Source organism: Malaya genurostris, chromosome 1 (assembly GCF_030247185.1).
Source record: "Malaya genurostris strain Urasoe2022 chromosome 1, Malgen_1.1, whole genome shotgun sequence".
Classification (NCBI taxonomy): Eukaryota; Metazoa; Arthropoda; class Insecta; order Diptera; family Culicidae; genus Malaya; species Malaya genurostris.
In genome coordinates this window covers 51,936,315-51,949,072 of record NC_080570.1, presented here as the reverse complement: position 1 = coordinate 51,949,072, position 12,758 = coordinate 51,936,315, and the positions used below count along the sequence as shown (strand labels likewise).

Genomic DNA, 12,758 nt, shown 5'->3' with positions numbered 1-12,758 from the left:
ATGTTTTAATTGTCGTATTTTTCTCTTTTATCGTTCATGCTGGAAGGACAAAACATGCGGAACGTATTTTCTTGATGTTGCTTCATGGCAGCGGTGCTTCATGCAAAAATAATACTCGGGAAACTTTTTAATTGCATGTAAATAAAGTGTGCTGGGAAGATAAAGTGAAAATATTTTCTTTGGTAACAACCGCAAGGCTCGGCGGCCGTGTGAGCTGTGGTCTTCAAACGCTTTGCTGTTGGTACAGAACTTGACGACATTGTGAATGAGTCGGTTGCTTCCTAGTCACACAAAAAGTTCACTTCCTGTGTTTTATACTCATCACACCCCTAAGAAACTTATGGCCCTGGTTCGTCACACCCCTTAAAAACGTATGACCCTGGGTTCGGATGACATTTTTTCCGTATATGAAAGCATATTACACCTGTACTAAAAATTTACTTTTTGCACTCGCCGCCACATCTCCGGATGGTGGAATGCGACACGAAGCCCTAACGGTGAGCTTTCATTGTAAGTTTTTGTTTCGTCCGACAAACAACAAACGCAATTAAGGGAGTGTAGACAAGCCGGTAGCAGCGGAGAATGCCGGAACAATATGCTCGGTGCTAATGCTTTTGTTTTCACCACCCCACTACACTGGCATTTGGTTTTTTAGCATACATCGGCGCGGCATCGTTCTATCTCTACTAACACCAAAGTAAACAAGTGGTGGTGTTGATGAATATGTAGTTGTCACGCCAATTCCATGACGGAAATCCGTTTTTTGTCCACTTGCATCTTTCACTGAATATGCTTTTATCTGATTGCCCTACTCATGCCGCCAGTGTTTAGTAAGTCAAAATGCTTTTCTATTTCAGTCCAAATAATCCATAACTTAATAACTTTGACGTAGGACTACATTTTTTATTTCACTAGTATGCAGAACAAGTTTAATAACTTCAAACTCACTAGTTTTGCATACTAGTGAAATTAAAATCGTCCTTGACGCAGTTATGCAAAACGGACTACTTTGATCATTCAGTTTCTTTTCGTAGCTCCTCTTTGTATAGCTAAATAGTTAGTTATACTGTTGAAAGTATGTAGTGTCATATCAGCTTCATCCCACTAAGTAGCTTTTAACAAAATACTGTGTAATAATAATTTTTTTAAGATAAAGAATACTGGTCCTTCGGCGAATGACCAATTATGGTTAAAATCGGGGTGAAATAAAATAATATTAATAATAATAACAATACTAATCGGATTTCGGTCAAAAACTCACTAATACCGGAACAGATTTTCTACATTTCGCACACGGCGTCTATAAATACTGCTACGCTTCGAAAAGTTTCCAAAAACGAAACTTTGATTACCCCGTAGAAAATTTGACAGTTCCAGTTGGTCGACGAAATTGGGCTCTTGAAAATCGACCGATTAGTTTTGCGAATAAGTTGAGAAACACATTCGAATGTGTTTTGTAGTCATATAACTCGGCTGTTTTAATACGAAGTATTTTTAAACTAGTATACCTATTAAGTCGTACCACATTGACTGATTTTTACAAGATTAAGTCTGTTTACTAAACCGACTGTCGCATCGGTCAACGCTAATGTTAAACTCCCATAAGCGTTTGCGCAAAACAAATGGCCGATTGTACCGAAGAAACCCTGTTAAGTCGGTGGGATAATCTGGAGGATTTTCTACAGGGTGAATGTTTTAATGTGTCATAAATACACTTAGATTTACAAACAATTCTGAAAATCTGGCATCGCTGTTGGTACGTGATAAGCTACACGAATCCGGGAAAGTACCCGATTTGGAGTACCTTTCATCGAATACCGGGATTCTGTTCAATAATATAAGTTTAGGTTACAGAGCTTACTTCCGGTCAACTCGTCTGGAATTGGATTCGGAATCAGGTATGATTTCCAAATGGAATCCGAATCAAATTCCAAACGAATTACCTGGTTCCATAATTCTGCATTAATGGTAACTCTGTTGGTAAATGAAAAAATAAACACTGTCTAGGTTACAGACTGGATGTTTTTGGAAGGGCTACTAAAGGAATATTTGAAATGACCGTTGAAATGATTAAAGAATCCAATTTGAGTGCCCTGTCTGCTAGTCGGTGCTATTTGCACATTTTCGCAAAACTGAAAAATGGAACCAAGAAAATGAGGGTTTTTCTTTCCTATCGGCAGTAGTGATTTGCAACGATTTTTTTGGATTAGGGTCATTTCACCGAAAGCAATATCACCGAAAGAGTCATTTCGCTGAATCCTGAAATCGTCTTAATATCGTAATTGGAATTGATTTGAAATAAAGACAAATGAAAGATGATAACGTTAACACCCGTTTTGTTGACCTACAATTGTATTTCTTGAATAAAGATTGATTCTTGTAGGGGAAGATATTCGGTTGCTGGTACCCCACCGTAACTTTTGACAGAAAGCAGATAGCGTCATTTCGACAAATGTCATGTGTGTGTAATAGCAGCACGTTCTTGTTGTGCCGAATACCAAAGCAAACAGACGCTTGTAATTTTTGCTGCGCTCAAGACAAATTTTAATTGCGTGAAAATCACAAAAATTTTTTGTGACTTTTTTATAGTATCATAAATAAGAAAGCTTCAATCGAAAAGGTGAAATCGATCTATTTCGTAAGTTAATACCTGATGCTATCAACATTTCCGCAATCAAAGTTTTTTTTCTTTATTTTCAAAATGTCTACCGATTTCGATTAACCCAAGGTGTTCAGTTACCGGCACCCCATTTTTATCGACAAATCGCGAAAAATTGTCAGTGATATGCAGAGATGCCAAGTCTGCAAATTTGTCCGTAATTTATCAAATTTCTTAGTTAACATGTAAACCTTTTTTCGTCTAAAGACTTTTGATAGACTTTGGAAACATCGATTGTTTGCAGACATTCGTCAGAAATTACACACTTTTGAAAATTGACGCTAAACTTATTGTATTACTTGGCATCTCTGGTGATATGCAACACGTGGACAACTTGACGGCTTCAATACACCCGTCATATAAGTAAAAACTTTGGTTCTCTGATTCTGTTAGCCATGGCGACTTCAAATGAATCGTCCAAGTCAAAGAAAATGAACTCTTATGCACTGATTAATGCCATTAAACGTTGCTTAAAGGATAAGAAGCCAATAAATTCGACTGCAGCAACGTATTCAATCCCGCGAAGCCGGTAGAAGACCGGCCAAATCAACACTAAAGGCCATTGGCCAAGAGAGCCAAGGCGAAGTTACCATCAGACAATGAAGACTTTTGTCCGAAACACCTCCGAAAAGAAAAAAATCAGTTTTTTCTTTGAATAATTTCAGTCTTTACGTATATTTTTCCATTTTTAGCGAAATATCTTGAGGTTACCGGCAACCGAACATCTTTTTTGAAATGGCCAAAATTTATCACTTTACTAAGTTGATAATAAAGTTTTTTTTTCAATCGATTGAATCAACTTAGTTTCTTATTCAATTGTTAGCTAGGGACATTAGCTTTTCAACGTTGTATATATGTCCGCATAATGTGCACTTAGTTAGTAGTTGTAAGCTTGAAAGAAAAGGGTGCCGGTAACCGAACACTCTCCCCTACTCTTGAATAAAGACTGATTCAGAAGGGAGTTATCAAGAAAACTTGTTGACTAATATCTACTAAGCATCAAAGCAATTCCATAGGTGTATCTACCAGGAAAATGTATGTGGTATTTTCCGTTAATTGAGTGAAAATGAAAAAAAAAATCTAATGCGGCTACGCTCGTTCGAACATAACTAAAGAAATGAAACCTAGCTTCGAGTACACCGGGCAACCGAGGCGGTTACAGGTCTGCATGCAAGAGACCGCCGCTTCCAACGTTAGTTTTCGCACAATAAATTATGATAACACTAACACCTCAGAGTAAAAACTTGTTCTTCCACTTCAACTATGATTTTTTAAATGAATTTGCCCGTTTTAATAAGAAATCGTTAAAAAGGTGAAGTAATTAAAAATTTTCCTCCCGATTTGACAGCTCTTGAGGAAAGTATCAACTCTAAACAAGCAGCGCCATTTCATTTTATTGCAGCGTCATTGTGCCAATCACTAGATGTAAAACACATGAAATTAATGAAAATTTCACTCAACTCTCAAAATGAGAGTAAAAACAGTAGCTATTTAATTGAAATCAAGCTACATTTATTTGAAATGCACATAAAAACGATGAAAAATATCTTTACATCTAATTTTTGGTATGAATTCCTTACGAATCACATTGCGTTCCATATCACATCCAAAGGAAAAGCACATCTAGGCTAAGTGAATAAGAAATTAATCTTGCATTTTAGTGAATTTGCACATAAAATCTTAAAACAAATCGCTTTGGTAATGTATTTAAATGAAAGAGCATTTTAAATAGAAGTGCTATTTACATATGAATCGATCGTGTCAACTTTTATCAGTGTATGGAAACTGAACGCACTCACCTCATCCGTTCAACAGTTTTTTCACCAATAGATTACTTTTGGTAGATATCGCCTACTATTCTGCAACCAATTCATCGTAAACGATTTTGTCGTAGTCATTTGAAAAGGAACGCGATGTTAAACGCATTCCAAGCGAGATGCCACTAAATCAAAATCTCAGCACGGGGCACGGCTCCTATTGGCTTGAAAAAAAAACCAATACGATGCATTGGTTTTTTTATCGTTTTCGAACAACTAGTGCTCTTTGCCCCTACGCCACTCGACTCGGAACATGATCCATAGGAACCGAACGATAGCATTCGGTGGTCATTATTTTTTATCATCTTTCATCAAGCCGCATTTTTCCGGACATAAAACGACCCTATAGGACCGCAGCCATTAGAACCGCACATTTTCGCTCTATTTGCAATCGAAAATTCCGCCAAGATGTGCGAAGTAAAGCTACTCAGCCATTGTCGTTTCGGTTACAAGAGGATTATACGGGATTGGGTTTCTCGTTCTTTATTTTTCTTCTACCGTTTCCGTCACCAACGTCGGGGAGGGGGGCAAATGTGAAGATCATCCATAGGGGCGCTCGTACAGGAGGGGGGTGGTGAGTAGACAGACGATCATCCGGCCGAGGGTCGGAAGCGACGATAAAATTTACGAGCATATTTTTCATGAGCAGATTCGCTGCTTGTGAGCTTTTCCGCCGCTTCTGTGCATCGACTGGTTTAGCCAACACTGGGACGGAACCGGGAGCAGTGGCCGTGGACGCGAGAAAAGCTACGATTTATGAGCCTCGAAAGGTTTTATGTTCGGTGTAATATGTATTTGCAATTAGGAGTGTATGTTGGTAATGGGGCTTGTGTGGTGCAGGCGATAATTTTATCCCTGAAGGGATGAAATTCATTTCGAGCTGGTGTCGGACGAAAAAGCTTGAATAACAAATATGCCTTCCTTATCCATTTTCTTCGGTCAAAAGGTTCAACCCGTTGCCATAGATCAGCATAAAAACTTGCAGCTTTCTCGGTTTCTGTTTTCGTTGCGGGCGTAATTCGATACAGCTTTTATTGGTTTAATTTTCCTAATTGTATTCGAGATCGGTTTTCCGGTTCATCTTGAAGCGTAAGATAAAATTCAAATTTTAAAGTCCCAGTAGTGGTTGTACATAATCCATTCTGAGCATTCGGGAGACAAGGATTGATTGCCAGGGGCGGGTTGAATAGCAACACGCCTTTTTTTGCCGATCAGTGTGGGATCCGATTAACTTTGACTGTTTTTGCGTGCTTTTTAATTTGCTTTCCAAACAAGTCCCAAAAGAAACCCTTCCGGACCTTTCCATGAAAGGAAATGCATTTTTTTGTCGTTGTCGCAAGATGGAATGGGAATATACCATACCTCTCGCTATGCTTTCGAGCAATCTTTTTACCACAGTTTGTGATTGTAAAGAGTAATCCCATCCTAATCCCTTCCGGGCAGGTGCAGAAGAACAGACTTTAATTGTGTAGTAATTAAAGGTTCGTTCCATGGTGATTCGAACTTTTGCTATGGCCTATAGTTGGTAAAGGTGGTTAAAAAATGCAATAAATTGATATAATAAATTTGTTGATTGCAGTTGTAAACACTTAACCACAACAAATGCTAAGTTGAAAACTCATCAATATAATAATAATAGCTTTATGATGTCTTTTTAACATCTGGAGGCTAAGCATTCCATTGAAAAAATAGATGTGACTAGATTTTAGAGCAATTTTTTATGCTTCTGTAATCTCTTTTCTGTAACAACCCACATTGTCTCAAAGACGGACTAAGTAGTGGATTCTTACTCAACTGCTAGTTTCTGAGTTCATGCCATTGAATTTGCGCTCACTTTATGAATGTGTTGATAAAGATGTTAGGCGACATTTCTATGTTCGTTGCCCTTTCGTTTCCTTGCTTACTGAGCCCAATAAGCTTATCCGCCTAATTGGTACTTTAAGAAAAACGGACATTGAAAAATTGATCAAATGATGACAAAAGAATGCGATTTCCGCTACCTGACGTAGTAATATTTTTACTTATGTAAACTCTGTTCATGCTTGAAAGTTCATAGTTTACAAAGCGAATGACACCGGGCACTGAATTTCGTTCAGCTCCAATCGATAACATTTTGTACAGATCTTACGCATGGTACGAGAACGAATAGGATACCCTAGAACATCATAGATGGAATTGATTCATTTTGTAAATAACCAACAACATACAAAACTGGAATTGGCTCCGGAGCAAAATCCGGTCAGATCAAAAGATTCCCAGTATCTTTCCAGTGAATTGAAAGCTGCAAGGGATTGTCGATCCGTTGGACGACGATGTTCGAACAAGAGCGGGCTAACGGAATTATTTAGAATTCTGTCCCTGGTTGCGTAGTGGATAGTATAAATCAATTTGCCTTCTGTCCTGGTACCTGGCTGTTTGCAGCAGTCTGGCTGGCTGACATTCTGGATTCGACCAGGACGATCGTCTATCATCATACTCCATCATAATAAACTGTCAATAGTTGGATTCAATTCACTGCAGGACCGTAGAAATCATTCCTGTAACAAATAAGAAGGAATCCAACAAATAGCAAATAGTAACATTGAGTTCAGTCTGATGCTGCCCATTTGGTCTAGTCATGGAAAGAAACATTAATTTTCCACTCATCAGGTTGAGAATTCTCCCCGGTGCCAATCGAAATGATTTAATTAGTACCGGTAATGTTTCTGTTCCATGGAGAGATGAAATAGATTTCATCAGGGATGGAAGTTGGCTTCTTAGAAAGCTTTCAAATGCTTCGATGTAAAATCATCCTTTGAGTTAAATCTTTTCACCAGAGGTATTCGTGATTGATTCGGAACCGATTGAACGATAACTATTTACACGTGACACTGTAAATCTCGGATTCGCCATTGCCAAAAAAAATTATGAAACTGAGGTTACTATTGAAGATTATTTGTTTCATAATTATTTGGTGTGGAAGATGTCTTGGATTTTCATGTGCTGAAACATAGAGAAATTCAAAAAAGTGAACATGCAGATATGAAATCAGGTTTTGAACAGTAACAGTTGAATCAATTTTGTTTAAATTAGTTATATTATTGTTTGAATGGATGAAACGAAATATTTTTAATTAAAGGTGATCGAAATTTTAATCAATAGTGCGCGATATTTCATTTCATGAATATATCGGTGCTATTTTCTGTTTGCTTCATACGTGCCAAGTTATTTTTGTAATGTTTTCAGAATGCGGAATGCTCACAAGAAAATGCTCGGCTTTGTAGATTTTGCAAGCACAAGAAGAATGACTGCAATCTGCAGCGCTTACAAGAAATATTTTATGAGTGAGATTTAATATGATTATGAGATGGCTAAACCGACGACACGACCTGGCACTTCGAAGAAAAATTCTAATGAAAAGTGTCCGTAAACGTCGTCGGCTAAACTAAATAAAGCATGAAAAACTAAATTTCGATCGAGTTTCTTCTACCCACATTTCCAGATCCCGAACGAATTCCGATCCAAATGCAAATGAACAAAATATTTTCATTTGGAATTCCGCATGACATTCCAAAGCATCGATGCGATCTTCCGTGTATCAACTGATTGCGAACGAATTTCGCCAAAAATCGATTTATTCGGGAATCCGGCGTCATTGAAAGTGAAAAGACGAACTGAATTCTCGATTCGTTTTCTTCTTTGTCGATTTTGTAAGCACTCGAGCTGATTTGTATTCATTGTCGAAATGAAAATTTAGTTATATAAAATATGTAAACCTGTAACGTAAAGTTTTTCGGATATCTAGACTGTCGAAAAGAGAAAAATCTGGAGCATTGGCAACTCTGGGCGTGAGTCGCCTTGCTCCCTCTAAGAAAAAAAAAAACGTCCAACAGAAGCCCTCCGTTGATCCAATACGCTGAACCGTTGGTCCGATGAATATTCGTTTGGTGATTTGTTTCGGAATCTTCGTTTGGCGATCTTGAAACAGGCCATTGAACAGAGCGTCAACTTTTAACAAACACGGCAGACAGAGATACATTGTTGAGTCACTTTTAATATGAGAAGTTGCAGCTGCGTTGGACTAGTTTTACAGGAAAGTTTTGAAACGTTCTAATCACCTCTTTTATTTCTACATACACCCGATTTCAATACTATTTTCGTAGGAAAGAATACAACAAATCGATCCAACAATCTGAACGACTACTTCGTTCAGTATATTGTTCAACAAACGCTCGGCTTTTATATATTTCATCGTCGCATTTATTAGGCTTTCTGACAGCTCGTTTATATCTCGCAAATGCAAAGTTGTCATTTCGAAATAATTTTACTTCAATTTTGTAATTTCAAACATTTCGACGATTCAAAAGATCAGACGTTGTCACCTGACGAATATAACGAAACAACGTGTGATTTTTTCATCTCCTCTAGTTTCAACGATTTGTCACAAGAGATAGAAAGCTTCATTATTATCAAAGGTGAATAGTCCGGAAAGCATATGTAATTTCGAAAATAAAACAGTTTCGTTTTTTCCTTCTAGGAATTTCTATATCGCCTTGTTTGTTGGCATTATTCCGTGTGGAATTCAGTATGAATTCCGAATCAATGCTGAATGAACTTCAAATGGTTCGGAAATCTGTCGGAATTGAGTGAGATAAAGCGAACTGAATTGTTAATTTGTTTTCTTTTCCTCCGATTTTGTACGTTTTCGTATTCATTTTTAGTTGAATTCGAAATATGAATAAATCAAGTTCCTCGGATGTATAGAACTGGCAAATGACCAGTTGTTCCTAGAATTCCAGCATAATTTTTTGAAATTTTTTGTGAACCAACGAAAAGGCCTGCCTTATCGCTGGTATCATAATAATGGCTTAAGTTACCTGACTTTTACACTAACAGATTCATAAAGTGAGTGAAAATTCAATGACCTTGAATTTTGAAGAATTTATTCGAAGGAAGAAAAACTCGACTTTTGTTGTGAGTACGACTTACTTTACTATGGAGCGGCTTTTCAAAATTTACCCTCTGGGCGAGTGATAAGTTTTTGATCAATAATATCTCTTGTTGTATCTAATTTATCACCATAATTTTTGCTACATGCCATCGGAAATATGATTGCTTTGCTTTCGAGGAAATGCTCCGAACAATGTTCAATACCGTAAAGAATTCCACAAATTGGCCTTTCTGAACGTCAGGATTAAATCCCGTACAGCTTTTTGATATTTCCTTCACTGAAACGAAAAAAATTCTGCATGTTACTATTTTTCACTCTTATTTGTTCCTCATTATTCATTTGTGTGGTAGAAAATATTTGTCGCCAATAAGTCAATCTTTAGCATAAATGCACCGTTACAATTCTGGAAGCGAAGCAGTAAAAGTTGTAAAATTCACAAAATCAACTAATACGAACGATTATAAATTTTATTTGTTTTCACGTCTTCCAGTTATGTCTGTGTTAATGTGTTAATGTGTCGCAATTGATTTCAAATGTTGGTTAAAATTTCACATTTCGATGGTAATTTTTTTTTTCAAGTAGTAAAATTTTACTAAAACTGCGACCCAATTCAAAATTTCACATATGAAAAGTTTTTTGGATTTCATTGCAGTGGAAATAAAATGATAACAAGTAGTATAATAATTTCAATACAGAGAGCGTAATTAATATTCATACTTTATGTTGGAATATTTCCTTTAGCGGAGAGTATAAAAAAAACACAGCCGTGATTCAAAAGATCAGAAGCTAGCAATTTTTGGCAAGATAACTATCGAACTGTCAAAAATAACCATGCTCTCGACCACGGTTATTTTTGACAATGGCATAAATAACTCGACTGTCAGATTTTAACCAAAGGATAACCCATTATGTCCTAGCGTATTATATAGTTATGGACTAAATTCATGCAAACTAAGCATCTCACGCACTTGCCAACAGACGACGTGGCGTGAGACAGGAAACAACGTAAGCACTATCCCGGTTAGCAACGAAACCAGAGACCCGGCATATTAACTGCATCATCAGCACCCTTGGTCCCAACAGGTTAGGTTAGCGGCAGGTAGCTTAGGCAGTTTTCAATTAGTCTTTTATCAGAAGTGTACAAAGAAGGTTCTTTTGTTAATAATAATAATAAAATAAGTTTTTTAAAACTCGCTCCCGCGAACCAAGAACGTAATTATATATCATATATCCTATATCCTAGCGTATTATATATCATATATTTTATATTTTAATAAAAGTTGCTTTGCTAGAGCACTAACTGATAGTGTACACTTATAATTTCTTTGTATATTAAAATTGTGAATTATAACCTTTCAAAAAACTCCGAATTATAACCTTTCAAAAAACTCACGAATTGTATTATAACCTTTCAAAGTACACACAAATGGCCAAGAAAAAGTAGAAAACATATTCGTGTGCATCTTATGTTCGAAAACATAGACAATACTTCCATATTTTAATAAACCATAATACTTCCATATTTTAATAAACTATTGCGAAATTCCAAAAATATATATTAAACAATAAAAGATTTGTTGTTAACATTTGAACGTATGATATATCATACGGTGGAATAATACAACAGTATTTTTTCCAAAGCAACTCGTTAACCGATGAATTCGAGAATCAGAACAGAGATGCCAGGTCATTTTTTCAAAAATCTGCGATAAAACCCAAAACCTGTCTGTGAAAATCTGTGACCGTTTTCCGTACCCCTATAGCAGTTCAAAAACAAATTTGGCGACCAAAAAAAAAAGGTCTCACTACCACCACGCTCTGTACTTTTTGGTGCTAAACAATACTCGATATCCAAAATCTGTGAAAATCTGTGATTTATGCAAGAATCTGTGAAAATCTGTGATCGTTTTCAGAAATCTGTGTCAGTTTCAAAATCTGTGCAGAAAACTCAAAATCTGTGAAACACAGATTAATCTGTGAACCTGACATCCCTGAATCAGAATAGAAGTCTTTCGAAAATCTCTGACAGTTCGATACACTTTCATTCAACATAACTCAACATTGAGTGAAACACCACTCAAATTCATAAAAAGTGCACGTACTCTAAACTTGAGTTACCACCTAACTACTCATTTTTGAGTTAATAGACGAAGCTTTCAAAATTTGAGTATTTTTTGATCAAAATATGGAAAAAATATTTTTTTCAAAATTTGAGTGAGCTTAACTTAAAACTTGAGTTCCTTGCACTCAAAACAAAGACATTCTTATTCGTAAATGTTTATATGCAAAATTGCAAAGTCATACTTCTTTCTTTCAAATAAAAAGCCCAGCAAAGTAATTCAAAACCGTTTCCTTTTGACCGGTTGATATCCTTACGTTGTACTTCTCACTTAGCATAATTGAAACCACAAAATTTCTATTGAAAACATCTATGATTGATGATGTATGGTTTCAAAAACCAGATCTAGAAACGGCAATGAAAAACGACGTATTCTTGCATCCTTAAATTCGGTAAGAATATTCCGATAAAGAAAACGCACTGAGCTGCTAGAAGTATTTTTTCACTAAAATCTTTGAAAACTCAACGCTTACTCTATTGTATGAATAAATTCGAGAGAACTCATAGTCTGAGCAAATTTTACTCAAAAGCATACTCAAATTTTGACATATTATTCCAGTTTATGAATTTGAGTGATCGTAACTCAAACCATGAGTTATGTTCAAAGAGCGTGTAGTTTGTTTAAAACGAGAAAAGTTTCACAGCTTCAGGAAAAATGGTTTCTGTGTAATTTGTTTTTAAATTATGCACCGAAGAAAATAGTTCATGATAATGTAAGAACATTTTGTCAATCGAAGTTTTTTTTCGAGGTTATTCTTTTGATCTCCGTTTTACATTTATTATACTACCCATTATTTAATTTAAGGTGAAAAATAAATTTAAAGAACTTTTCAAGTGTCCTGATCCTGATCAAATCAAAGCATTCTAAAAATAGTTGCCTGAATTCGTAAATAGGTCATTTAATATGTGAATGTGGTGTCATCAAAAGCATACAGAACAGGAGGCAGATCACGATGTGCGATTATCTTCCAGCTATTGAAGCGTTCAATCAACCGGACAAAAACAGAACAATATTGATGTCCTACATTTATCAACACTCACCTTGGTTGCCTCGCTGGAATGCATATATCATTACATTGTTGGAAAACTAATCCGTCGAATCGAAACAGACGTCGACGAAGTCTCGTTTCAGTAGAGCCAGTGTATCAAAAAGCCATTCACCGGAGCCTGGTTCTCCGCCAGCAGTGGCAGCAGTCGGAGTTTTTTGTCGACCAACCGAGTTTGCTCCAGTTT

General features: G+C 36.4%; 1 protein-coding gene across 12 annotated transcripts in view; it reads right to left on the bottom strand.

The window, feature by feature from the left end:
• Positions 1–12,758, bottom strand: part of LOC131439375 (complexin) — a 721,216-nt gene that overhangs the window by 87,135 nt on the left and 621,323 nt on the right. The gene's annotated exons all lie outside the window — the stretch shown is intronic.